General features: G+C 39.9%; 1 protein-coding gene across 2 annotated transcripts in view; it reads right to left on the minus strand.

The window, feature by feature from the left end:
- Positions 1-26,594, minus strand: part of KHDRBS2 (KH RNA binding domain containing, signal transduction associated 2) — a 413,845-nt gene that overhangs the window by 98,640 nt on the left and 288,611 nt on the right. The gene's annotated exons all lie outside the window — the stretch shown is intronic.

Consider the following 26,594-nt stretch of genomic DNA (forward strand, 5'->3'; position numbering starts at 1 on the left):
ATGGACAAATCTGATTCTGATCTATCATAAGGAACTGCTTGATCAATCAACATTTTTTTTTAAAGGTTGGGGGCAAAGAAAATGGTTAAATTTTGGGAGGTTCTTTTTATGGAAAAAAATTCTCTAAGTCATCACACCTTTTTTTTTTGGTTTTAGTTGCTTTACTTCATCAACACCACTGAATGTATCCATAGGTTGATATTTGGCACAATGAAATGTGACAAAAAGACAAAAAAATCCCTCTTAAATAAGATTTTCTATGGTGTTAGGATAAAGCTAAAGAACGAAAAGATCATTTCCAATATCTGAGGAATACAGTTTCTCTTCTTCTCCCATTGGAAAAAAGCAGAAAACCTTAATACCTCTTAATTATCACTTGGGTTCAACTAGGCCAACAATGGGAAATCTCTGAATTACATGATGCTTGGAGAAGAGGAGGAGGAAGAGGAAGGAGGAAGGTTAGAGAGGAATGAATCCGATTGGAATTAATCCAGTAATTTATATGTGTTGTCACAATGACCAACACTCCTTTTCAGTGCCATGCTTCATTTAGATCTACATCCTGTACACACACGTACAATGTCTATTAGACCAACCAAAAAGCAAGATTCTCAGAACGCTGTTGATTTGGCTTTCATAGTTACCATGAAATAGTTGATTTTATTCTGTTATTGTTCATAAAAGCCAACTTTTTTTTGGATAGTTAAGTTGCCAGGATTGTGTTGTGAATTTTCTTAGCTCTCTGACAACATCATGGCGCTGTAAGTACAAATGGGGACCAAGGCAAATTTTATCCAACATAGAGGTACGTTATTTGCTCAATGTCTGCCAGATGCTATACACAATTTTATAGGCTCCTGAAATTATTTCTCGGCTACATTGGCAAAAATTGGACTTCTGTGTTTCATTGCACACAATTCAGAGAGAACAGTAGGAATTTAATGCTGTGAGACAAAGTTAACACAACACAGTGGGAAAGAAGAAGAAAAAGAAAAAAAGAACCCTTCATATGTTGAAAACTTGTCACTAGGATTTCCAAAGGTAGAAAATCTATTGGATTGTATTTGCTTTTATCCATTCTCCAAATGCAGCTATATTGAATGTGAAAAGCCATAGGCAATGGCATCATGCGGAGCCAGACTATGCGAGCAACACAACCCTGCTGCTTTCTTGGTAAAAGAAAAAAGATGAATATTTCCAGCTAGTTAATGTTAGAGTCTAAAATTGTCAGTAGAATATACACTGCAATCCTGAAATTCTGGCAGTGTACTTTTTGTATGCATGGAGGCAGTCTTCGACTTACGACCGCAACTGAGCCCAAAATTTCCATTGCTAAACAAGGCAGTTGTTAAGTGAGTTTTGCCCCATTTTACAATCTTTCTTGCCACAGTTAAGTGAATCACTGCAGTTGTTAAAATAGTAAGGGCCAGGTGGCTCAGCAGACTGATAGCATTGTGATTAACACCAGCTGCCTGCAATTACTGTAAGTTCGAATCTCGCCAAGGCTCAAGGTTGACTCAGCCTTCCATCCTTTCTAAGGTAGGTAAAATGAGGACCCAGATTGTGGGGGCAATAAACTGACTTTGTAAAAATATACAAAAGTATGAAGGCTATTGCTTAGCACATTGTAAGCCGCCCTGAGTCTCCGGAGAAGGGCGGCATATAAATCAAATTAAAAAAAAAAAAATAAGTAACCTGTCTTCCTCATCGATTTTATTTGCCTGAAGGTTGCAAAATGTGATCGCATGACCCCAGGACACTGCAACCATAATAAATACAATCCGGTTGCCAATTCGCTGAATTTTGATCATGTGACCATGGAGATGTTGCAACAGTTATAAGTCACTTTTTCCAGTTCCGTTGCAACTTTGAATGGTCAATAAATGAATGGCTGTAAATCGAGGACTATCTATAACCCTAAAGTATTAGCACTGAAAGTATCCTAAACAGAAATGGAAGGACAGTTATGTTCTTCATTGAACTGTGCATAGGCTTACTGAATTCCTCTGATAAACATGAGACCAGTGGTGGGTTTCAAAATTTTTTACTACTGGTTCTGTGGGTGTGGCTTGGTGGGCGTGGCATGGCTTGGTGGGCGTGGCAGGAGAAGGATACTGTAAAATCTCCATTCCCACCCCACTCCAGGGGAAGGTTACTGCAAAATCCCCATTTCCTCCCAATCAGCTGGGATTTGGGAGGCAGGGAATAGATTGGGGCGGGTCAGAATTTTTACTACCGGTTCTCCGAACTACTCAAAATTTATACTACCGGTTCTCCAGAACTGATCAGAACCTGCTGAAACCCACCTCTGCATGAGACCATATAAAAATAAGTTTCAATAGTATGTAGTTAACAAAATTTTACTATTATTTAATGTTTCTTTGAATATTACACATTGGTAGTTGAGTACAAAACATCATACACCCTATTTTTCAATGGAACTTGCATTCATACAGAGAACTAAATCCATCCACAAAAGTCTACAGTATGTGAACAGCTGTAGTGAACAAAGATACATTTGCAGTATATTATGGACTATTGGATGATTAATTGCTACCTTGAAAGAGAGCTAGATCAGAGTAGATATTCAGAAAGATCTCTTTGGACTGAGTGGTTCTATTATCTCCTGTGTTTAGTGAAAAAAAGCCTACTGGATCTTCTTCATTCATGAAGGAGTCATAGTGGCGCAGTGGTTAAGTGCAGTATTGCAGGTTAATTCTGCCAACTGCCAGGAGTTCAATCCTGACTGGTTGGCTCAAGGTTGACTCAGCCTTCCATCCTTCCGAGGTGGGTAAAATGAGGACCCGGATTGTTGGGGACAATATGCTAACTCTCTAAATTGCTCAAAGCGGACTGTAAAGCACTATGAAGTGGTATACAATTTAAGTGTTATTGCTATTGGTATTGGTATCTCAGACTGAGAATAAAATGATATAATTCTGTAGAAATTATACAAATTGTCTACTGCTGATTTCTGCTGGAGAACAAAATGAAATTATTCTGCTGTCCCAAATGCAAGATCCTTTGTGATGTATGCTAAAAGGATTTATTGCACTAAGAGTTCATAATGTTCCTTCACCATTGTTATACCTTCTGGATGCATAGTCCTCTGATCACAAATCTATATGTCTTTCTGTTTAGTAACCACCAGTTACATTGAGGGTGGCAGGTATGAATCCTAAGATACTTTGAAATGACAAGGGGATTTAACTACCACATTCAATAATAAGTGAATTCAGTGGTGGGTTGCTCCTGGTTGTGTCCGGTTCTATAGAACCAGTAGTAAAAGCGGCAGGAGGCTCCACCCACCCAACTGGACATCATAATTGACGATCTGAGCATGCGTGAGCGCGGGCGCTCCCATTGCGAACTGGTAGTAAAGGTAAATAGAACCCACCCCTAGTAATAAGGGAGAAAAATCTTCATTCACACTAGTCATTTAACAGAATAACAGAACAACAGAGTTGGAAGGGACTTTGGAGATCTTCTAGTCCAATCTCTTGCAAGCAGGAAACTCTATAATATTTGAAACAAATGATTATCCAATCTTTTCTTTAAAACCTCCAGTGCTGGAGCACCACAACTTTTGGAGGCAACTTGTTCCACTGATTAATTGTTCTCACTTTCAGGAAATTTCTCCTTAGTTCTAGGTTGCTTTTCTCCTTGATTAGTTTCCATCCATTGTTTGTTCTCCTGCTTTCAGGTTCTTTGAAGAATAGGCTGATTCCCTCTTCTTTGGAAGAGGGAATCTGGAAGACTGCTATCATAAATAAACCTTTAAACATGAAAAATAAGTCAGATTTTTCATGAGTAGGAATAGCAGAGAATTTCTGAAGAGCAATTTTCCACATTCTCAAATGCACAGTTATACGCAGGATTTGAAAAGGAGGATACAGTGAGAGAAACAGTTACTTAGGGTTAACTAAATATATCTAAGGCTGTAAAACATGCAGAAGTTTGCTCAAGGACACTATGGAATTTTCTATGTAAATCACATTGAAATAGAACATTTATTTAGTTTGAATATCATGGAAAAGATGTAGATCTTCATCTCAACCAATGCCTAAAGGCTATAGAGCAGTGATGGCTAACCTTTTTGCCATCGCTTGCCAAAAGCGGGGGGAGTACGGGGAGGGAGTCATGCACATGCGTGCCCATACCTCTAATTCTATGCATCCTGCTCCCCGCGCATGAGCGTGCAGCCCCCCCATGCTCCCCCCACTTTTGGCATGCGATGGCCCGGTGGGCCCAGTAGGCTGTTTTACGCTCTCTCCAGGCTCCACAACCTTTCCAGGAGCCTGGGGAGGGCAAAAACAGCCTTCCCCCCCAGAGGCCCTCTGGAGGCCAGAAAAAGCGTGTTTCCTGATTTCTGGTGGGGCCAGAAGGCCCAAAAATCAGTGGAGCTGACCTCGCATGCCCACCAATATGGCTCCGCATGCCACCTGTGGCACACGTGCCATAGGTTTGCCATCACAGCTATAGAGGGATTCAGGTTATTTATTGTATTTTTAACCTTTCCAATTTTTTCACCAGAAGCTTCACATACAAGAGCCAATGTGATGTAGTCATTAGGGTGCAGGAATACAAATTAGAAGAGTCATGTTATAGTCTACTCTCACTGAGTAACTTTGGGATAGTGCTTTATTCTGGTAGGAAGAAGTAGAGGAGGAAGCTCTCTGTGTGCTTCTGAATGAAAGATGGGATATCAAGTTAAAACAACCTGTATAAATAAATATTGATTGCCTTCATTTTTAAATACACTGGTACAACTATGCTGTTTTAATGAGATTTACACAGAAAACTCCATAATGACCTTGAGAAAACCTTTGGAGGTTGCACAGCCTTAGAAATATTTTGTTAACCCTAAATAACTGTTTCTCTCATGCTGTTTCCCCTTTTTATTTCAAATCCCGCATTTAAGTCTGCATTTGAGAATGTTGAAAATTGCTTTTCAGAAATTCTCTGCTATTCCTAGTAATAAAAATCTGACTTATTTTCCATGCTGAAAGGTTAATTTAAACTAAACGTAATCACACCTCTCCTAATTAGCCTCCTAAGTTCTAGTACAGCTGTGATTAAAAAAAATACCTACAAACCAACTGACGCATTATGGAATCATGATTAAAAATACTAATCTTGAGGTAGTTTGAAAAAAATGCAAGGAAAATCTTCATGCTCTTTTTTTTTAACTATTCAAACTCAATTTTTCTTCCATAATCTGCAAATGTGACTATAGTCCAGATCAATTATATATTTATAATAATTTTATTGATGATTATGTTTTACAATAAAACTAATGCAATCTATCAATAAAAAGTAGAAAAAGGGAGAAACGGGGGAAAAGAAACAACTCTCTTCATCCCCAAAAAGTATAATCATTATTAATGACTTGTCACTACCTCTTAAAGTAAAAACAAGCAACCCTTCATCCCATACCTCACCAATTTCTCTATAAACCCATTTCTAAAAACTCCTCTCTCCATATTAATTAGCAAAAGTCCATTTAGGGCTAGGAAAAATAACAACATTAAAAACTATACCTAGTACATTCAACCTAGCTCCTTCCTTCAATAGTCATACCTCCATATCTATTTAAAAAGATCTTTAAAACATCATCAACCAGTTCCAATCCAAAAACCAGGGGTGGGATTCAGCGAGTTCGGACCAGTTCAGGCGAACTGGATGCTAATTTTACATCTGGTTCACCAAACCGGTAGTTGCAAGGACTGGCTGGCCCCTCCCCTCCCAGGAGTCTCCACGTGGCCCATTTTGGATGCCAGGTCAGTGCAGGGCCTGTGCGGAGGCTCTGGAAGGGTGAAAAACGTGCCTCTCGGAAGTTCCGGAAGTCTGGAAATGGCTCCATTTCCAGCCTCCGGAGGGCCTCCAGAGCCCCCGCCATAATGCAGGAGGCTGAGTAGGCCGTGCCCACAATAGCCATGCCTACCCAGCAACCGGGCAGAGAACCGGTTGCTAAAATTTTTGAATCCCACCCCTGCTTTAAATGTTAGCAGAAATAGCAATCTATTTATTTTAATCTTGATCCAATAAACCAATTTTATATTCTTTCTCCCCCACCAATAAACTTTAAATCCCTCAAAGTCCTATCATCTGTTTTTTCATATTAGTTTCATTTCATCTCCCAAAATCCTTGGCATTTTTGTCAAGCCACTTTTGTAATTCCAATAGGAAGAAGTTGTCACTGTTCAGAGTCACACTATCTCTTCTCAGAAAAGCTTTGGCAACTTCAACAAGTTCCTTTTGTGAGTCCAGTGTACAGAAATTGTCCAAATCACTCTTCCGGTTTAATAATTGTTGATTTAATTATGCTGGTAATTAAATCATCATCCAGTTTCATTTGTAAATGCTTTATTTACTTAGTTAGTTACTTCTCAAATTTAGGTAGCCACCCTTCTCACTAAAAGCAACTCTGGATGGCATACAATAATCAAGTAAAACAAGAGACATAAAACAATATTTATAAAAGTATGAAAATCTACACTGAAAAAATAAGCATGATAAAATAAATATACAAACCCTAGGCAGAGAGAGGATAAAAATGGCCACAGCAACAATGGAACCAACTAAGTAAGTCTCCAGTTCCTTGGGAGCCCCAGGCCAGACAACATAACCAGGCCTTTTAAGGGACTTCTGAAATGCCAAAATGGATAAAGACAATCTAATTTTGAGGGGAAGTATATTCCATAAAGAGGGCAACACTACAGAGAAGGCACATCACATGGGACCCATCAAATTTAGGTCCCTAGTTGATGGTATCCACAGCATGCCATCTCTGCCTCTAATGAGGCAAACTGACTTGACTGAAGAGAGGTGGTTCCCTCAGATAGCCCATCCCCATGCCACAAAAGGATTTAAAGGTTTAAACCAGCACCTTGGATTGCACCTGGAAGAAAACTGGCAGCCTGTCAGGTGCAAAAGTTCAGGTCCACACAATATGGTCCAATTAAACGGATTAATTGCTAATCATGTCTATGCACAAGGATCTTCTCAACTAATGGTTAACACCTACTTGGAGTTAGATAAGGGGCAACAGAATTCAAGGGAGGTTGGACTTAGTTTGCTTGTGGCTACATAGAGATTCTAGGCTGATTCTTCTTTTAACTCCACCCCCAGATTCTGCCATACAACCAATGCAGCTTGCGGAGCAGAAGTGTAACATGCCCTGTTCTAGGACTACATGGAACTGCCTGCACCACTGCATTCTTAACTACCTAAAGCTTCTGGATACTTTTAAAGGGCTACTCTAATGTACTCTAATCTAGGGGCGGCTTCCAAATCCCATTGCTACTGGTTCTCTTGTGTGTGTGCGCGCATGCATGTGGCACTTCTGTGCATGTGCAGATGCGTCCGGGCAGATGGGTGAGTGGAGCCGCCGCTACCGGTTCGCCCGATCCGATGCGATGCGAACCGGTAGCAACCCACCACTGCTCCAATCTGGAGGTAACCAGGGCATGAATGACTGTAAGCAGGTCCTTCTTACATGACAAGAAAAGGCATTCCTACCACTACAAAATGGTTCCTTCTCTAGACATCCCCAGCAAGAATAAAACCTGCTATGGTAATTCTCTCTCACCCCTAGTTATCCCCTTTGTTGGCACAAAATACTAACATTAGTATTTCATTGCTTTCTACTAATTTATTACTTAATATTATTTAATACTAAGGCAATATTTAAAATGAAGCCATTATATATGGTTTTGAGAATTAGGTAAAAAATAATAGATTATAGAGAAATGTAAACAATACTGTAACCATAGAGTAAAAAGATATTTTATATTTATCCTTATAACTACTGTAGAAGAAAATCAAAAATAATTTCTTTACAATTATGTTTTCTTTATTTTGAGTTTGTCTTTGCTCTTTTCTTCTTTTTTCATTTCTAAATATTGGTTCTCATTAGGTTTTATTCTGTATTTACAATTTTAATAACATTTTATTTTAGAAAAGAAAATACTAAGGCACTGGTAAGATCTAAACTCCAAAAACGGTATAGCATTGGTGGGCAATCAGGAATGAATATTGTAATTCAGGGAAGGAAGCTATTACAACCCATCAACTAATTTTGAGCATTCAGAAAGATAATACATAGATTTATACCCATTCCTGCCTCAAATCCTTTGTACTCTTTTTCTCCGCACATCTTCCTATGTAATCATACTTTGGCCGTCCTTCCTTCCTTCCTTCCTTCCTTCCTTCCTTCCTTCCTTCCTTCCTTCCTTCCTTCCTCCCTCCCTCCCTCCCTCCATCCCTCCCTCCCTTCCCCCTTCCCTCCCTTTTTATTTAACAAATTTGAATGTGGCTATGGGTAGCTTATAAAATTTTAAAAATCTGCCATATAATAAAACCCCATAAAATCTCCCCTGCCCATCCCCCATGGCAGCAACAACACAATCAAATCAGTCACTTGATAGGATCCATTCTCAACCACTTCCCAGGTTCCCTCAAAGCATCCACTGATAATCACTGCAAATGTACATTCTCTACATTCCTGTTGATATAAACATCTCCACAAGAATCTTCTGTCACTAGCAGATTTCTGTCGCAGAAACTGTAGAAATTTCTACAATTTCAAGAGCTTTGGGCAGAGGATCAATGCCTGTCAATAGTTGCTTTAAGGGGGGGGAAAAAACCTTACAGTAACAGTTTGAATTACATGTGGCTGATATATTTAGTTCAGCAGCATAACATACAGTTTTCATACAAGAGGCATGTTCGGTGTGAAAATCTGTATGGGTATTAAATATCATGAATATATATCTCAAGGTTGGATGAAAAATGCCACCACAACATACCTTAATCAAACTTGGGCTTCAGAACAAAGTTTTAATTGCCTTCAAAGGCTTAGCGTTCTGATGATACTCAGCAACTGACAAAAACAGGCATCCAGATTCAATTGTCTCATTGTAGATTAATGTGCTTTGACAAACATGACAAAAGCCTGATTAATGACAGAAGTGAAACAATGTAATGGTCTTTGTTGAAATTCTGGACTCAATTGCTAAAATTTACATACAAAAATTAGTAGTTGCTGTAGAAGGGATATTTTTTTTCCACACAGTCCGTTAATTTGAGGTAGAGTCAGGGCGACTGGATGGAACTGAGTGTTTACTGGCCAGATGCCCTTCCTGATGCCTATGTGGAGTTTGTAGCAGATACACACACACACACACACACACACACACACACACACACACACACACACACACCCCTCTATATATCTATATTTATATATCTCTATCTATCTATCTATCTATCTATCTATCTATCTATCTATCTATCTATCTATCTAGAGATAGAGATAGATACTGTATATAGCTATAGCTATAGAAATAGATATAGATATAAAAATAGAAATAGATATAGATATATCTTTGCACCCTAGCAGAGAAATATCTTCTGCTACCTGGGATCAAACTCTCAACCTTCCAACAAGTGTTTTCATCACTAGGAAATCATGCCGCTCACATGTAGAGGTGGTAATACTGCTAATAAATTCAACATATGTATTATGGCATTTTTTCTGGCCTCCCCCTAAATTATTTCTAGTATGTGGCTTTCATCATATGAAAGTCAGGCTGCTTAAGTGCTTTTGCAATGTATCTCATGTTCAAAAACTGTTGTTTAATATGAGGACTCGTGGAGAATTTCTGCCAGACACGACCAGGTAGATGGTGTCACTCAACAGAAGGTACTTTCTCTATTCTTATGCTGAGTCATTCTCTGGTGGCTTATATTTTAAATGAGAAATAGCGATATTATTATTGTCCACTCGATAGGTGGATAAAAATGCCAAATCCAGCTGTGCAGAGAGGGACAGACTCACTTTAGAACTCAAAGACAAAAGTGAATCAACATACTATGAAGTGTGGAATAAATTTTATAATTGGCTAGATAAGAGGAAAAATGCCAAAAACAAGGGATAACGAATGTCTGGAAATGTATATATCAATGTATATATCAATGTATATCAATACATTGTGTGAATGTACACAATTCAATACAATATTGAATGTGTGAATGTAATATAGGTTTATTAAATACATGCATTGTTGTTTAGGAAGTAAAATACTGCATACTTGATATATAATGAAATAGGAGATATGTAAATTTGTATATAGATCAATGAATAGATCACTTATTAATTTGATTTAGACGCAAATTTTAGAAACCAGAGACATTGAGTAATGTCCATTGTTTTACTTTTAAAACTAATAAAATATTTAAAATTTTTAAAAAAGGCAAATCCAGTCTGAACATCTGGCTGACAATGCAACCAAGTTGGTTGGTTGCATTTTCAGCCAGATGTTCAGACTGGATTTGGCATTTTTATCTATCTATCGAGTCCTTCCAAAGGACCTCAAAGAGACAGATGTTGTTTTTTTGGTATTATTAAAGGTATTGTCAGAAGATATTATTGTTAATTGCACTTTTACATGCCTGGTTTATTGCCTTTGTAATCTGTTTATAGTCACCTTCATAAAAGTACCATAAAGCACTTGCACCTGCATGCATACTATTAGAAACATACAGTTAGGTGATAAAGAATGGGTTGCCTCCTTCTCCAGTTAGGCCTACAACTGTCACTCAGCTGAATCTAGCAAAGGCTATTGTGGCTAACAACAGGAAGAGAACATGGTGACAGCTGAATGTGTGACATGCCAGTGAGATTCCTAAGTTATTCCTAAAGTCCAACTTTATTTACCATGAGTTCTAGAACAGGGCTTCTACTTGGCCTAGCCAAGTTGTCTCAGAGGCTCATTGCCATTCCTCTCTCTGATTTTAAGGGTCATCATGGCTGCCAAAGGACCTAAAACTCAGGGTAACTAATCTCAGACAAGGTCATGTTCTCATCCTTATCAAACCAGGCTTGATGATATGCATCAGGTCTACTAGTTTGTCCATATCTCTCACACAGAATCCAATTTCCCAGCAAGATCTAGAAACACCAGGCCAACCAGCAAACCATAGATGCTCTATGACAGCATCCCTTCCAGTTGCCAAGATGTCTGACAAGACTTTTCCTCTACTCCCATCCATATCCTCTGCTATTTTCAGAAGTGTCTATTTTCCAGATCCATGAAAGTCTCTCTGACTCTCTTACAGTCTTCCCTTCTGCATCTTTCACATTGCTGAGGACAATCTCCAAGAATCCTCTGCACTGCTCACCACTCATGTTGTTTTTGCTGGTCTTTAGCTACAGTCCTGGCTTCAGAAGGCTAGGACTCCAACTCATTAGGCCGAGTGCCACACTGAGAAACGGTAAATTTACACAGTATCATCTAAAGAGGCATTCCCTTAAATCCACGTGAAATAAGTGGAGAAATGCACATTTCTATTGGGAGAGAATTCTACTTGTATGCTTTGGAATATAAAACTGCTTGGATGCTCCACTGAGTGACAGACTAAGAAGAAGTAACAGTTGAAATACCTATTGGAAAATAAAACTTAAAAGTGAAGATCTTATGTAGTTATGTTAACAGAACATCAAAATTCTGACATAAGGCCTGTTATATTTGTTTAAAGCAGTGGTGGGTTGCCCCCAGTTTGGACCAGTTTGCAAGAACTGGTAGTAAAACTGACGGGAGGCTCCGCCCACTGACCCAGATGTCATCATAGACAATCTGTGCATGTGCAGAAGCTTCTGTGCATGCACAGAAGAGTGTGCGCGCAGGCATGATGCGAACCGGTAGTAAAAGTAAGTAGAACCCACCCCTTGTTTAAAATATCTATTTGATATTACAGGTAGTCCTCAACTAACAATCATTCATTTAGTGACGGTTCAAAGTTACTAAAAGCATTGAAAAAAGTGAATTATGACTGTTTTTCACACTTACAACCATTATAGCATCCTCATGGTCACATGACCAAAATTCAGATGCTTGGCAACTGGCATGTATTTATGACGGTTGCAGTGTCCTGGGGTCATGCAATCACCTTTTGCGACTTTCTGACAAGCAAAGTCAATGGGGCAGCCACATTCACTTACCAATGTGAATAACATAAAAACCACATTACTAACTTAACAAGTGCAGTGATTCACCCTACAACCGTGGCAAAAAAGGTCCTACAAGGGAGCGAAGTTTGCTTAACAATTGTCTTGCTTAGCAACAGAAATTTTGGGCTCAATTGTGATCATAAATCGAGGACTACTTCTGCTAAAAAATTCTGGTCTAATTTTAATATCATGTATTCTAGATATTTTATGGCAGTAATTTACATGCATTGATTCTCAAGGGTAGATACTTTCGAAAGGAGCTGTGTTACAGGAATGATAATTTTATCTTCAACTAATAAAAGTTTTAGTGCTACTTTTACTGTTTGGCAGGAGAAGGGGTGTGCGTGTGTGTGCATGTGCACTGAATTACTTTTTTTCCTTTTATAACAGCTTCAGGATTCTGAGCCATTAGGAATTAATGTTAAGTATATCACACTAGTCACTTCATCAAGACAGCAGGTATCCTTTTCAAAGAGAATTTCCTCTAATGTTGTTTTTCACTAACTTTCCTTTTGCTTCTTCAAACCTAAGGCAAAAAAAGAAGAGGAGGGGAAAAAAAGTACGATGTCACACAAATAATACCAGACATAGGCATGCTTCGTTTGGAAATGTGAATTTATGGGCTTAAAATAAATGCGTATGCATATGTTGCAGCTGGAGTTTTTAGGAAGAAAAGTTTTAACAGTAGGAAAGAGGTCATCTATAATGTATAAGGAAGCTCTCTTCTGACACTTGAATCATTTTATATTCTGTTCCACATAGATGGAAATCTTTTTCCTTTCAGATCTGCATGATTGATCTCAGTTCAGATCGTCGGCTCTCCGTCAATATGCAGAACACCCACTGATATCAATGGGAGGGCCTTATAAAAGAAGCAGAAAGAATCAGAGATTGAAATTGAGAGTGACCTAATTTTCGGTTGCCTTCTGCCTTCTGCCTTCCTAGGCCAGAAGCAATTGTTCTTTAAACTGGAATATAACATTGGTGATACCGGGATGTCAAAGGACAAAGTACATTCTCTCTATTTGGTAGGGATTTTTTTTTAAAAAAACACAATTTGACATATGCTTGAGGCCAAGGTTTATTAGGGATCAGTCCGGTCCATTTTATTGTCTGCATTAATGAGACAGTTTTTAGATTGTTTTTTTCTCTGTAAACCTACAAAGGATTAATATATTAACACTGCTTAACTATGGCACACACTCATACATTCTTACCCTTGAAATGCCTCTATAGTAATTCAAGAGATGTTGGGGAAGACTGGATGTTTGGTATGCTAGTTGCGTGCCTTTCAGAAGTTATTGAAAATAGAGTTCCCCTGGAGAGAATAAAATTATAGGCTTTCTTTGGATGATAGATATAGGATATTGAATTTCTTTATTGCATGCAATTATATATTATATGTTGTGTAAAAAAAAAATTTCTCCTGTCCAGGTGTATCCTACTCTAGGGGGCGATACTGATCTCTGTTTTCTAGCTGAGAGAATCAGCGTTGTCTGAAGATGCGGCTGGCATGACCATACACCAAGGCACGCAGAATGCTGTTACGTTCCCATTAAATGGTACCTATTAATCTACTTGCATTTACATTTAAACAGTCCCTGTCAACTGCTAGGTTGACAGGGACCGGGGCAAGAATGGGAGCTCAACCCATCATGCAGTTCGGGTCTCAAACTACCAATCTTCCAGTTGACAAGTCTAGTGTCAACTAGACTTGTCAACTGGTCTAGTGTCACCACACCTCTTCATATGTTGTATAGTATATTATAAGTATGTAGTATTGTACGCTGCCCAGAGCCCCTCTTTGAGAGAGATGAGTGATTTACAAATATGAAATATAAATATTTATTTGTGATTAAATGTTATTTCTATATTCTTTTAGCTGAGTTAATATGCACTTCATTTATCTCACTGTATGTTTCTGCTGTTGACCACTGTTCTGGCCCACTGGGTGCCAGTGGAGCTGGTGGCAGATTCAGACATTGAGGAGGTTGGGGAGGAACTTGGGCCAGTTCTGGAGCCTGGGGAAGGCTCTGATGGATGCTCTGTGTCAGACGCAGAGATAGAGCCAGGGCTGTCCGACATTTCCCAGCCACTGGAGAGGCAGCTACCTTTGGAGGCTGATATGAGTGAGGAGGAACAACAACTGGAGCCTGTTCCAGATGCACATATGCGCATAACAGTTAGGAGAGGTGAACAACGGAGGACAAGGAGTCGACAACTCTGGAAGCAAAGCACACATGGATGCTGAATGGCCCTTCCCTGGCTGGGGAATAAATAGAAGGAAAGGGGAGTGGTTATCGTAGGAGACAACAGTTCGTATTTCTTAAGATTTTGCTCATTGTGTTTCATGTCACAAAGAGGGAGGGAGGGAGGGAAGAAGGGCAGGAGGGAGGGAGGGAGGGAGGGAGGGAGGAAGGAAGGAAGGAAGGAAGGAAGGAAGGAAGGAAGGAAGGAAGGAAGGAAGGAAGGCCAAAGACCTGCCTTCTTATTTGTTGCTAGTCTAAACATTAGGACTCCTTTGTATAATTTAATTTATTGCTTTGGCAGAGTCCATAGAGAAAAGAGCAGGTCACCTTACATTGCTGTTTGTTTCCAAACAAAGCATGCTGAGTAAACACCAAGAGTGTTGTGCATTTTATTCTGATAGTTACCATGTTGGAGTTGGGAAGTCAACATGCACTAATATCAGACAAGTGTTCTGTGGTCTTTTCAAGTTGGCAACAGTAGCAGGGGCATAATAAATCACTCGAATAAATTGTCAACTTAGTAATGCGGCCAGTGCTGGGCTGCTTCTCATTAAGTCCAAGAGCAATTGAGGAAACACCACTGTTGCTGCTGAATCCAGCATTCTTAATGAGACATGTTACCATAATTATTTTGCTCCCTGACTATGCACTCTGTCATTTGGCTTGCTAAAAAAAGAGAGAGAGGGAGAAAAAGAAACAGCACACAAAGAACTTTAGCTAGTGTTTGGCAAGTTGAGGGCCTTTGAATGTTATGCCTTTTCAATATAATTTTGAGTGACCTTTGAGGGATGGTTGGGCTTTGGACACGTCTATTGTTATTAAATAATAAAGCCTGGAGTGTTTTAGTGAAACCTAAATGCAACTGGTAATTTTTTTCATTATGCCCTGGGATACATGCCCAAATAGAGGGCTTCAGGAATGTCAGCCTCAAAATAGGGTGACTTAATAAAGTTTCTTTGACACATAGGGCACAAGCATTCTCTTATAATGTGCCACATCCATCAGTTATTTCAAGGTTGAAGGGAAATGCCTTGGATTATCATCTTCCTATAATGTGCTTTCAGTGACACCAAAAGAAAAGGCTGGTAGAGTTTTACATTTGCCAGATTTCAACCTATCATTCATTAGGCAATTTCACAGGACTAATTAATCATGGTACTAAATATATAACTGAGTAGGCAGCAAACAAATTGATGTCCTCCCTGTAGTATTGTGGGACTCACTTTCCCTATAAATATCCTCCAATAATTACAATTAGCGAAGAGGGTGAAATACTGCCCAAACTTTGTCCAGAAAGGGATATTTCTTGGAAGAATGGAAATATGTATAAGACATGAAAATGATTGAAAATGAGCCCAGAAATTAATTGTACAGGTTTTTTTCCAAGATCCCATCTAGGTCATTCACTGGGACCAGAGGTTTAGTCTTCTGAGCTTTTGGACTCGTGCTGGAGCCCATCCTCAGGGAACTTTTCTTTACCAGAATATGTGCTGCAGGCTATTCTATGTTTCGTATTTATGTGGTGCCTTCCTACTGGTTGATAGATATGTTGGTGGCTGGCAATTTTTTCTAACCCAAAGAAGAGGAAAATAATATGCCCCTTTAAGAGATAAAGTAGAAATCCTCCAATCGCAAGAAAGTAACATTTATTATTTATTATTTGCAAGCAAAGCAGACTCTGGTTTGTTAGAGAATGCCTGCAAATTTCACCCCACTAACCTTTACATGGACTTCCAAATCAGTGGTGCATATTAAGTACAGCCTCCACTTAATGAAGTTGGATCTTTATATTTTAGCACTCGTTTGGAAAACCAATTAACTCTAGCTCTATTGAACAAACTCAAACAGGAAATAAATCAAGTGTTAAAACATCGGTGAAGAGCCAGACTTTCTGTAATTAGGGTACTGATGTGCCCAGGGCTGACTAGTTGTGCTGAGTGTTATAGATTGACAACTTCCACTTTCCAAAGCAATTAGAATTTTTAATGCCCCCTTGCTACATGGGTTGAAGTCTAGCACAAGTACAATAGGATTTTGATCTTAGGAAATGTGGTGATTTGGTTTATGTGTGAAATCCATGCTCTTCATTCAAGAGCCTTGATTTCCAATTATATTAGGGCTCTGCTTCAGTGATTAGACCAAAATACCTATCAATATTTACTTGGATCCTGTTTCATGGAATTGCTCCTAGGATCACAATGGGACATAGGTAAACTAAAGGATATCAAAACAGCATTTTCTGGTTTAAGATCATGATTATTATTCTCAGAGAAGGAATCATTGAAATAATGATCTGGCTTCACAAAGAATCCTATTCCTTCCACAAAGAATCCTATTTTCCAAATCTCCAGAGAGTAATGGGTAGAAGATCATTAAAGAGAGATTCAACCTAGAACTAAGGAGAAATTTCCTGATAGTGGGAACAATTCAGTGGTGGGTTTCAAAATTTTTTACTACCTGGATATGGCTTGGTGGGCATGGCTTGGTGGACGTGGCAAGGGAAGGATACTATAAAATGTCCATTCCCACCCCAATCCAGGGGAAGGTTACTGCAAAATCCCCATTTCCTCCTGATCAACTGGGACTTGGGAGGCAGAGAAAAGATGGGGATGGGGCCAGTCAGAATTTTTACTACCGGTTCTCCGAACTACTCAAAATTTCTATTACCGGTTCTCCAGAACTGGTCAGAACCTGCTGAAACCCACCTCTGGAACAATTGATCAGTGGAATGGATTGCCTTCAGAAGTGGTGGGTGCTTTTGTCAACTTGATGAAAGAGAACTTACTTTAGAAAGTATTTTGAAGGTGAAGACAACCTTAGATACATTAAATATCACGGATGAAATGTGATATCCTTAACTATCTTTAGTTAAGAAATAGCCAAAGGGGGAGTACAAATCTTTCCTTATCATCTTCTTTCCAAAAGCCTGCAACCTCCATAGCTTCTGACATTTCAGTTCAAGACCTCATGATGGCCTTCTCCCATTACGTCTTTTCAATAATAATGCTTCTCCGTTGCTTTGGAGGAATCCTATTCATATGAAATCAATGGAGAATTTATTTCCTGGAGAAATTGGAAGACTGCTCGCCAATTTCTCTGCCTTCAAATTTGACGGAGAAGGTCAGCTTGCCATTTGTGCCCTATTGTAAGTTTGAGCACTAGGAGATGAAATTTCCATGAAATAAGGAAGAAGCCAAGCATTTGGTAACAGGGTATCTGCAGTCCCAAGGCTTCATATAGCCTTCAGCAAAATTCCAAAGGTCCTATGCAAAAGATCAGTTCAGTCTTATAAAGGTTAACTGTCCCTTTCTTACAACATATAGCTTGAGAGAGGATGGAGGATTTCAGAAAAAAGAAAAAAAAAAAGAATATGTATGAGAGAAATGAGACTTGTCAAAAGGGTACTTAAAGAGGATGTCAGAGGACTGTATATCTTTATTCACCTTTGGGCCTGGTTCTTTTCATTCCTTCCTTTTCCCTTCCTCTCCATGCAGCCCCAGGAGGATTATCACTGAATATGATCCTTCAGGGAACAAAAATTATCCATTCTCTCTTCTATAGACTTCTGGCTTTAGGAGTTTGCTTTTAAAAATGAAGCAATTTTTTTTGAAAGGATGTTCCTTTCAACTCTCTTCACTCTACAATATAGTCTAAGTGAGCTGTATGTTCCCACCCCCAACACATATCAACACATGAAATTACCGTATTTTTCAGAGTAAAAGATGCACCGAAGTATAAGATGAACCTACCTTTTTTGGTGAGGAAAAGAAGAAAAAGAAATCTCCCTCTGCCTCTGAGCAATTTTGCCTCGTGACAGCAAACAGCCAACAGCCTGCTTTACTTTCATTTTCGTTTTCAGCATAGCTTGATTAGCACAAGGAAAAAAAAATTTGCTCCAGCAATTTACCTCTTTGCAGCAAACAGCAGAGCCCTGTGCAAAACAGCTGAGAGCAAATCAGCTGAGAGTCTGGAGGCCGATCCAATCAACTTGTGCTAATTAGGCTGTGCTGACGCTGAAACGAGCTGTTTTTTCTTGCTGTTTGCTTGCAAGGAGATAACTGCTGCGAGGCAGAGGCCAAAGGGTGGGAGCCAGTGGGTGGGCGGGGCTACATTCGGTGTATAAAACACACCTAAATTTTCACCCCCTTTTAAGGGGGAAAAAAGTGCGTTTTATAATCTGAAAAATACGGTAGTACATGTAAACAAATATGATGCAATTTTCTTACAAATGAATTTCACTCAGTTGCATTAATGATGTATCCAAAACTTTGAATTTTAGAAGAAAAAGGCAATAGTATGAGAAAATCACCTGAAAGTCTATAAAGATGTTTATATAGAAACATTTTATCCTAAAGACGTAATGTTCCAGATTTCCTTCTTGCTTTAGCTCTGCCCAACTTACATTTCAAGTCTGTGTCTATAAAACTATAGTTATTATATCAGTTTCATAGATCTTAAAGACCATAGATTTGTAGGAATCCCAATTAAAGAAATCTGAAAGGGCCTGTCCAATCTCTGCTTGAAAATATTCAGAGAAAAGGTCACCACCACTTTTGCGATTGGTTCAACTGTTTAACTGCTTTTATCCCTGGGAAGATTTTTTTTTTACAACATTCAACTGAAATGCACCTACCTTCTTGCATCTCCAATCCTGCATGAGATGACAGAGAACTGGAATTGGACTTCTTCTAATGTGACAATGGTCACATGGTATTTCAAGAGTAGCCCTGTCTTCTTTTTGTTCCCACCATCTTAGTTTCCTCAATTTCTGGAGCACCCTCAAGCCCTCAAAGAGAACTTCACATTCCCTTGGGTTTTTCTGTTTATGAATGTAGCCTTCCATAAACCAAGGATGCTTGGTTCACAATAACTCTTGTGAAGGTGAGAGTTTGGATCAATCCTGTCATTGAGGTGTTGGGGGCACCTACCTGCAAACCACTGAGTGCACTAATACCTAGAGATTGTCTGATTCAGCCATCTGTGAAAGATTTAGTGGGCAAAACTGAGGTAAAATAGGATATTTTGAAACAGTTGACAAATAGTAATAAAATCCCAGATGAGGCAAAAGCAAATTGATTAATATTTGAACTTGTCAGCAACCTAAAACACAGGCATAAAATTAAGCATTTTGGTGTCTAAGTAGGATATAAAAGATGTCCACTAAATTTTTGTGGGGTTTTACAAGCATAAAGAAAACCAAGGTATGTGACTTGGGTTTTGCTTAAGCTCCTCCAAGATTTTCCCAAGTGGAGTTTTTTTAAAAAATAAGGACGTTTTGAACACAAGGATCTGAGAAGGTGGTTGGAGGAAATGTAGCTGTTTCTTCAAAAGGGAACACTAATACAAGTAGTCCTCGACTTATGACCATAGTGGAACCCCAAATTTCTGTTGCTAAGCAAAACATTTGTAAAATGAGTTTTGCCCCATTTTACGACCTTCTTGCCACCATTGTTCAGTGAATCACTGTAGTTGTTAAATGAGTAACACAGTTGTTAAGTGAATCTGGCTTTCCCATTGACTTTGCTGGTCAGAAAGTCACAAAAGGGGATCAGGTAAGCCTGGGACAGTGCAACCGTCATAAAAATGAATCAGTTGCCAAGCGTCCAAATTTTGATCATGTGAGCACAGGGATGCTGAAATGGTCATAAGTGTGAAAAAACAAGTCCCTTTTTTCAGTGCCGTTGTAACTTTATACGGTCACGAAATGAAATGTTGTAAGTCGAGGACAACCTGTATAAGTTGTGGAGAAAAGTCTTGTTAAGTTTAATTTTGTTTAGTGGAATTTGATTAAAACAGAACACACAACCCTGCAGTCTTCTAAGAAAAGTTATCTTTGTTTGGGTAAATGTGATTGGTAGGCTGCACGAATACCACTCTCTCTAAATGGCAGAAGCACCATAAAGACTGAAGTATTGTTTGCTCTTAAGATTATTACAAGAACTTAACGAAACAAGCATAAACTTTCAAGGACAAATTTAAAATCTATTGTCCTACTACTGTTCCTCTTTATACCCAGCTTCTCAAACATGCAAAAGAGGAGCCTGGAGAATTCTGAAAAGACTATATACGCATGCATAATGTTAAGCGAAACCTAACTAAAGCTACAAAATCCCTCCATCCCATTCTTTATTAAAAGATGGCCAAAGTGCGAGTTAAGGATCTGAATTCAAAATGTTGCAACGATCAGAAAAGAGATGGGGTGATTGCCGTGCATGTTCCCTGCACCTTTGAAGACTTGTACCATTTATAAGAAGGTGCAAAAGAAATTTTGAGTGAAACTTTTTACTCTTATAATACGTTGCAGCCTCTAGAAAATGCTTTGGACTTCCCATCATCCTGTTCATGGGTAGTATGCCAATCTACGGAGGCTTGATACAAGGCTTATGTTGGGGGAACTATGGTTGAGGGCAACTATGGCAACCATGCTGGCTCAGGAATTCTGGGAGTTGAAGTCCACAGGTTGTAAAGTTCCCATAGTTGCTCACCCCTGGCTTACAGTAAAGAACTCTCATTCCATAGCAATCACTCTCACCTACAGGTATTTGGATAATCTTGTGTCCAGTGTCTGATGGTTGTTCTTCTTAGTTTTACTGATACAATATTTTTTGTTGACTTCTGACTCAACCAAAGTGAACTTTGTACTGATTAATCATTTTGGTGTTATTAACCATCTACTAGGGCAGTGATGGCTAACCTTTTTACCATTGCATGCCAAAAGTGGGGTAGCTCGCTTACCCTGCCCACCTCATCAGAGGCTTTTTTTTTTTACTTTTAAAAGCATTTTTTCTACAACCTCTTCAGCCGAAAAAATGCTTTTAAAAGTAAAAAAAAAAAAAGCCGCTGATGATCGCGCGGCTCAGCTGGGATCGTCAGAGGCTTCTGAAAGCATTTTTTCTGCAACCTCTTCAGCCGAAGAGATTGTAGAAAAAAAAATGCTTCTAAAAGTCTCTGGCGATCCCCGCTGAGTTGCCTGATCGTCAGAGGCTTCTGAAAGCATTTTTTTCTGCAACCTCTTTGACCGAAGAGGTTGTAGAAAAAAAAATGCCTTTAAAAGCCTCTGGCGATCCCAGCTGAGTTGCCTGATCGTCAGAGGCTCCTAAAAGCATTTTTTTCTGCAACCTATTAAGGTTGTAGAAAAGATGCTTTTAAAAGTTAAAAAAAAAAAAAAGTTGGCCACGCCCACCCAGTCACATTACCCCCCACCAAGCCACGCACACAAAATAAGCCACGCCCACAGAACCAGTAGTATAAAATTTTAGAACCCACCCTGGCCCACACCCATAATTCAATGCACCCCATCCCCCTGCGCAGGCGCACATGACCCACCCCCCACACCCCCGCTTTTGGCATGGTGGTAGGCCCATTTTTTACCCTCCCCAGACTCCAGAGCAGTGAGTTCCTCCCGGTTCAGTCCGATTCGGCCGAGCAGTAGCAGTGACGATATGACGTCACCGAACCCGCCCTCCCACCACGTTATTCTTACCTTTTATTTGGTCCCACCCCCAATCTATTGCTGTCTCCTGAGTCCCAGCTGATGACTAGAGGGAAAAAAACTGTTTAAACTTTTGCTGCCAAAGGGCCGTCCTACAGCTGATCAGTGTTAAAAGCAAACAAATGAGTCGGGTCGTAAGTGCGAGGACTTGGTCGTAAGTGCGAGGACCTTCCAGAAATGACTCTGACCAGTTAGCCACGCCCAACTAGTCACATGACCTCTAAGCCACACCCACAAAATAAGCCACGCCCACAGAACCGGTAGTAAAAAAATTTAGAACCCACCCCTGCTCCAGAGGCTTTCTTGGAGCCTAGGAAGGGCGAAAACAGCCTTCCCCACCCCCGGAGGCCCTCTGGAGGCCTAAAACAGCCCATTTCCTGACTTCCAGTGGGACCGGAAGACCTGAAATCAGCTGGCCAGCATGCTCATGCACGCTGGAGCTGAGGTAGGGCAACGCTCGCATGCCCAGGGATATGGCTCCGTGTGCCACCTGTGGCACATGTGCCATAGGTTCACCATCATGGTACTAGGTGGTATATATAAACCTCTACTTAGATATGGCACAGATATTTAATTGGCTGTTAGTGTGCTAGATAAGCTACCCTGTGGCTCTACAATGCAGTTGTTAAAGTCTTAATCCAGTTCAGGAAGCTACTGTAACAGATAGTAATTAACATTTCACCACATTCTCTTTCAGAGAATGAACAGAGCCCTAATACTAATAAGAATTAAAAATCTGATAGGTTTGTCAGTTCCTGGCTTTGACTTTAGCTGATCAGATAAGAAATTACAGTTATTGGTGCTTAAGAGTTCACATGTCCAGCAGAACAGACTATGAGGTAAGTCAGAAGAAGAAAAGGTGTATCACCAGCGAAAATAAAGAATTTCTGGATCAGCAAAATACTACAATAGTAGTAGCAATAAGAAAGCTGATCAAAGAAGTCAACAAGAGGTAGACAATGACGCCAAAGCTACTGAAATATTTATTAACAGAATTAGTGCATTAAATGCAATTTAGCTCTAGGTTCATCTGCTGAAATAGCATAATTAAAACTATGTACCTGATTTTGTATTGTCCACAACGTATGAAAAACAGCTAATTGAGCCATGGAACATTGATTGCAAGATTATCAAAATAAGTATATTTTTCTTCTCTGACCTCCATACAAATCAAGGTATGCTCAACTGACAAGAATATAAAGGTAGTCCTCGACTTACAACAGTTCGTTTAATGACCATTCAAAGTTACAACGGGACTGAAAAAATGTGACTTAGCACCGTTTTTCACAGTTACGACCTTTGCAGCATCCCCTTGGTCATGTGATCAAAATTCAGTTGCTTGGCAACTCGTTCAAATGTATGACAGTTGCTGTATCCCAAGATCATGGGATCCCCTTTGGCAACCTTCTGACAAGCAAAGTCAATAGGGAAGCCAAACACACTTAACAATTGGGTCACTAACTTATCAGCTGCAGTGATTCACTTAACAACTGTGGCAAGAGAGGCCATAAAACGGGGCAAAATTCACTTAAGCAATGTCTCACTTACCAACAAAAATTTTGGGCTGTAAGTCAAGGACCACTTGTACTAGGGAAGTACAGGTAGCTATTTACACCCCAGATTCAAAGTTCCAACCTCTGGGCCCTCTCGTGGTCATGTAACCACATTTTGGGGGTTCAGCACCTGACCCAAATTTATGGCTGTTTGTAGTGTCCCATAGTCATGGGGCCACAATTTATAACATTTTTGGCATAACACAGCATTTACTTCTGGTTTCCAGCCAAACACACCCCATAGTGAACAATGACTTCATTTAATGACCATGGTATTCACTTAATGACTACACCATTGGTTTGCAACCAAGGTGTTCGCTTAATGGCCAACTCAAAAAGGTTGTAGAATCAGGTGCTGGTTGTGTGATGACCCACTTAATGATCATCACAACATGTGACTGTAATTGCAGGCTCAAATATGGTTGCAAGTCCAGCACTTCTTGTACTTAAATATGCCATCCCTCATAATCCAAATAAATACCTTAAATGGCCCCCTAAATGACCTTATAATTGGAATCCTGTTTTATAAGGAGGGCTTGCATGTGGACAGTTAAAATCATGGATAGGGAATGAGTTAATGTGGAAAGAAAATTGCCCTATATGGTCGCTGTAAAACTCAGTACTTTTTTTCACTGTGTCTTTAGAAAGTAGATTTTTTTTTTCCTCCCCAGGTCTTAGAAACTTACTCTGCCATTTCTGGGTTCACTTTGCAGCGGTTTGCTTGATAATTGTGAAGAGTTGGAAAGGTCAATTCTGTCTGTTTTATCGGCATCACTTTATTGGGACTGCTACTCAGAGTTATTGCTGCTGGCAAAACGTTACATTTTAAAAATGTCACCCGTTTTTAGTTACGACTGTTGCAATGATTGTTTAAGAGGATTCGGATAAGAGATGGCTCCTGCAGCATAGCCTTGTTCATTTTGAATCTGAGATTAAACAAAGAGAATAGCCTGTAGTTTAATTGGCTGTTATCAAAGATGGCACTCCAGATAGGCCTTTCATCTCACATCAGCAGGGTAGCCGGCTGGTAACATGGTAACTGATGAGATGTAAGGTTTCGGATAGTCTTCTTCCGCCCCGTAATCCAACTGTGCTGATAGCATGCTAGGCATCTAATTGAGGTTCTTGTCACATTATCCGAATGCCGTGCGCCTATCCGAAATTGAGGTACAGCATGGATTCATCTCCTGGCATTTGAAGTGCTGCACCTTAGAAAGGCCAAGACAAATCTTTTCTGTCAGTTTTGCATTTTATTAAGTTTGGCACTTGTATATGTCCGGGACCATTTGCTAACCTGAGAAGCTGCGTTGTTCACTATGTATCAAAGGCTTTTGTCCAGCTAAAATATGGCTTTGTCTCAGGGAAGGCTAATACGAGAATCTACAACTTGAATTTTTAGCTAAAATTAATTGGGCAGCTGCGGGGGGGGTGGATTCTCTGGTTCCTTTGATTCTTACCGATTTGTTGTCTCTTCTTAGAGAAAAGACATTGCCTTGATATACTGTGGACTCTTAGTACAATCCATAATATTTATTTATTTTATTTATTCAATTTCTATACCGCCCTTCTCCTGGTGGACTCAGGGCGGTGCACAGCCAAAACTAAAATACATAACAATACAAAATTTAAAATTAATTAAAAGAATTATATACTTTGGCCCGAATTAAAACAGTGCGAATTAAAACCCATTAACAAATTAAAACTAAACAATTAATACCCATTAAAAACTAAAAAAGGGGGGTGGGGTTCACGCCAGCCCTGCTTGCTGGAAAAGAAGAGTTTTCAGGGCTCGGCGAAAGACCCGAAGATCCGATATCCTTCTTATCTCCGGGGGCAAATCGTTCCAGAGGGCAGGGGCTGCCACAGAGAAGGCCCTCCCCCTGGGGGTCGCCAGCCGACATTGCCTGGCCGACGGCACCCTGAGGAGTCCCTCTCTGTGGGAGCGTACTGGACGGTGGGAGGCTATTGGCGGCAGAAGGCGGTCCCGCAATAATAATGCCTGATTTGGGGAGATTAAGCCAACTCGGAGATTAAGCAATGAGTTTTTGATCAGGAATCACAAAGTGACGGAATCAAATTTCCCTGGCCTCCACAGCAGACCTTTCTCCAAATCTATTTATTTCTTGGACATTGTTTACCTCCATTACCTCCAAGGAAAACAGTCATTGTAGATAAGCTTAATAGTGCAATTGATGGTGTTGGGGAGAGTTTTAGCAACATCCTATTTCAGGACTGCCCATATCTACATTTCGATAGGACAATGAAGACAGTTGAGGATGTCTTGTGGTGTTGACTTTATCCTTGAGGTTGTAATATCTCATATTTTAACTAATTGCTTCAGCTGGTCTGTGGAGGAGAATGCACTCTTTTTTTTTTTTTAATCAGTGCACTGATCTATAAAAATTTCTAGGAGGATTTCCAAATCTGCTCAGTTGCTATTGTGATAAAACTCTACGTTTGGCTATACTGCTGGGTACACATCAGTGGTGGGATTCAACCGGTGTAACAACTGTTCGCTGAGCACACGAGGAAATAAAGGTAAGTAAAGCACAGGGGTGGGTGGGCCCAATTGATCGTCAGAGTGAACTGGTTCACTCCCAGTTGATTGTTGGAGTGACCGATTCGCTCAAACAGGTCCGAACTGGTAAATCCCACCACTGGTACACATTTGGATATTTATCGCTAATCAAGCAAAGTACACCTGGTTTATAATAGGGCTATCATGATTCAGGTACAGGACTCAGTTTCTGATGCTGAAGAGGAAGCTCCAGAAGAGCCTTTGATATGTCAGCCTCAGGAAGAATCACACGAGGATGATCAAACACAGGGAATATCTAAGCAACAGGAAACGTCAGAGGAGGTTGAACCTCCCAGCCCATGCATGTGATAGGTAGAGAGGAGAGCAGAACAAAGAAGGTCTATTAGGCTCCTGGCCAAGAAGTAAATCTTCTGACTAATGACAGCTGGCTGCAGTCTATATAAGGATCTACTCTGCCCTTGTTCTCATTGCTGGACATAATGCTTGACATTCAGCTCGAGTGTGACATTCTGCTTTTTGGATCTCTGATCTTTAGACTAACCAATAACCTTGACCCAACTCTAAAACCTTGGATTGACTCTGGATGATTCTTTAGCATGCTCTTGTTCTCAAAGCAAATCTTGCAAGCAAGTCCCAGTTTTGTTCACATTTCTGTGCTCTTTTTACATTCCTTTATTTCTGTGCACATATGTGGCTGAAAGTTGCAGCAGACAGGCCTGCACATCATACTGTATGTCCTGCCATGCAG

The sequence above is a fragment of the Pantherophis guttatus genome, chromosome 1, assembly GCF_059756535.1.
Source record: "Pantherophis guttatus breed Tessera chromosome 1, ASM5975653v1, whole genome shotgun sequence".
In the NCBI taxonomy this organism is placed as follows: domain Eukaryota; kingdom Metazoa; phylum Chordata; class Lepidosauria; order Squamata; family Colubridae; genus Pantherophis; species Pantherophis guttatus.